Here is a 3,107-nt window from a genome sequence, read left to right on the forward strand (position 1 = left end):
GCAGAGCTATCCAAAGACATCTTGGATAGTTCAGAGAGACCATCATAGAAAATTCCAATGATGCTCCATTCGGAAAGCATGTTAGAGGGACACTTTCTAATCAATTGTTTGTATCTTTCCCAAGCTTCATAGAGGGATTCACCTTCCTTCTGTCTGAAAGTTTGGACTTCCACTCTAAGCTTACTTAATTTTTGAGGTGGAAAGAACTTTGCCAAGAAGGCATTGACTAGCTTTTTCCAAGAGTTCAGGCTTTCTTTAGGTTGTGAGTCCAACCATATCCTAGCTCTGTCTCTTACAACAAAAGGGAATAGCATAAGTCTGTAGACTTCAGAGTCAACCCCATTGGTCTTGACAGTGTCACAGATTTGCAAGAATTCAGCTAAAAACTGATGAGGATCTTCCAATGGAAGTCCATGGAACTTGCAATTCTGTTGCATTAGAGAAACTAATTGAGGCTTAAGCTCAAAGTTGTTTGCTCCAATGGCAGGGATAGAGATGCTTCTCCCATAGAAGTCGGGAGTAGGTACAGTAAAGTCACCCAGCACCTTCCTTGCATTATTGGCATTGTTGTTGTTTTTGGCTGCCATGTCTTCTTCTTTGAAGATTTCTGTTAGGTCCTCTACAGAGAATTGTGCTTTAGCTTCTCTTAGCTTTTGCTTCAAGGTCCTTTCAGGTTCAGGGTCAGCCTCAACAAGAATGCTGTTGTCTTTGCTCCTACTCATATGAAAGAGAAGAGAACAAGAAAATATGGAATCCTCTATGTCACAGTATAGAGATTCCTTAAGGTTTCAGAGGAAAGGAAAAATAGAAGGAAGAGGTAGAAGAATTCGAACTTATCAAGAAAGATAGAGTTCAAATTGTGCATTGAGGAGGATGTTAGTCCATAAATAGAAAGATGTGAGAAGAGGGGAAGAAATTTTTGAAAATTAAAGTGAATTAATTAAAAGAAATTTTAAGAAATGGTAAATGATTTTCGAAAAATAAGATTGGGAAAGAAATAAAGTGATTTTTGAAAAAGATTTTGAAATTAGAAATAAAAAAGATATGATTGAAAAATTAATTTTGAAAAAAAATGTGATAAAAAGATATGATTGAAAAGATATAGTTTTAAAAAGATATGATTTAGAAGATATGATTTGAAAAACAATTTAAAAAGATTTGATTTTGAAAATTAATGACTTGGCTAACAAGAAATCTAAAAGATTTGATTCAAACATTAAACCTTTCTCAACAGAAAAGGCAACATACTTGAAATGTTGAATCAAATAATTAATTGTTAGCAAGTATTTTTGAGAGTGGAAAGAAATTGATTTTGAAAAATATATTATTGAAAAGATATGATTTGAAGAAGATTTGATTTTGAAAAATTTTGAAAACTTAAAAAAAATTGGCATTAAAAACAAAATCTTCCCTCTTGTGTCATCCTGGCGTTAAACGCCCAGAATGGTATCCATTCTGGCATTTAACGCCCAAAATGCTACCCTTTTGGGCGTTAAACGCCCAGCCAGGTATTCTGGCTGGCGTTTAAACGCCAGTTTTCCTTCTTCACTGGGCGTTTTGAACGCCCAGCTTTTTCTGTGTAATTCCTCTGCTGTATGTTCTGAATCTTCAATTCTCTGTATTATTGACTTGAAAAGACACAAATTAAAATTTTTTTTGAATTTTTAATAATGAGGAATAATCAACATGCAACTAAGATCAAATAAACAATGCATGCAAGACACCAAACTTAGAAGTTTGTATACTATTGATACTAACAAATTGAGAATGCATATGAGAAACAACAAAACACTCAAGACGAGAATTCAAAGATCAGAGTAAGGAAATCATCAAGTACAACTTGAAGATCAATGAAGATATGATTGAATTCGAAAAATGCAAGAAGAATAGAAACATGCAATTGACACCGAACTTAAAATTAGACACTAAACTCAAACAAGAAACATAAAAATATTTTTGATTTTAAGATTTTATAATTTTTTTTTTGGATTTTTCAAAAATTATGTGAAAAAAGAAAATAAAAAGGATTAAAACTTTTAATAAGAATTCCAGGAATCATGCAATGTTAGTCTAAAGCTGTAGTCTAAAAAGGATTAGACATGTCTGGCCAAGCTTCAACAGGACATTACATTCAATAGCTAAATTGATGAGAATCAATCAGCTTTGGTGATGACAAGTACATCACCTTGAAACTCTTGAATTCATTCTTAAAAAATCTGAAGAAAAATACCTAATCTAAGCAACAAGATGAACCGTCAGTTGTCCAAACTCAAACAATCCCCGGCAACGGCGCCAAAAACTTGGTGCACGAAATTGTGATCATCAATGGCGCCATCAACATGGTACGCTCAATTGCAATCTCAACTCTTTATCACAACTTCGCATAACTAACCAGCAAGTGCACTTGGTCGTCCAAGTAATAAACCTTACGCGAGTAAGGGTCGATCCCACGGAGATTGTTGGTATGAAGCAAGCTATGGTCATCATGTAAATCTTAGTCAGACGGATTCAAATGGTTATGGAGGATTGATAATTAAAAGATGAATAAAACATAAAATAAAGATAGAGATACTTATGTAATTCATTGGTGAGAATTTCAGATAAGCGTATGGAGATGCTGTGTTCCTTCCGTCTCTCTGCTTTCCTACTGTCTTCATCCAATCCTTCTTACTCCTTTCCATGGCAAGCTGTATGTTGGGCATCACCGTTGTCAGTGGCTACAATCCCGTCCTCTCAGTGAAAATGTTCAACGCACTCTGTCACAGCACGGCTATTCATCTGTCGGTTCTCGATCATGTCGGAATAGAATCTAGTGATTCTTTTGCGTCTGTCACTAACGCCCCACAATCGTGAGTTTGAAGCTCATCACAGTCATTCAATCCTACTCAGAATACCACAAACAAGGTTTATACCTTCCGAATTCTCTTGAATGTCACCATTAATTCTAACTTATACCATGAAGATTCCGATTAAGGGATCCAAGAGATATCCACTCAATCTAAGGTAGAACGGAGGTGGTTTTCAGGCACACGTTCATGGGTGAGAATGATGATGAGTGTCACGGATCATCACATTCATCAAGTTGAGGAACAAGTGATATCTTAGAA

The 3,107-nt window shown here is 35.3% G+C and overlaps 1 non-coding gene across 1 annotated transcript; it reads left to right on the forward strand.

Annotated features, from left to right (window-relative positions):
* The first annotated feature begins 74 nt into the window (after nt 1-74).
* On the forward strand, nt 75-182 carry LOC127745224 (small nucleolar RNA R71). Its single transcript, XR_008006420.1, has one exon. It is a non-coding gene; the product is annotated as a small nucleolar RNA R71 (small nucleolar RNA).
* Nucleotides 183-3,107: the final 2,925 nt, after the last annotated feature.

This window comes from Arachis duranensis, chromosome 2 (assembly GCF_000817695.3).
Source record: "Arachis duranensis cultivar V14167 chromosome 2, aradu.V14167.gnm2.J7QH, whole genome shotgun sequence".
In the NCBI taxonomy this organism is placed as follows: domain Eukaryota; kingdom Viridiplantae; phylum Streptophyta; class Magnoliopsida; order Fabales; family Fabaceae; genus Arachis; species Arachis duranensis.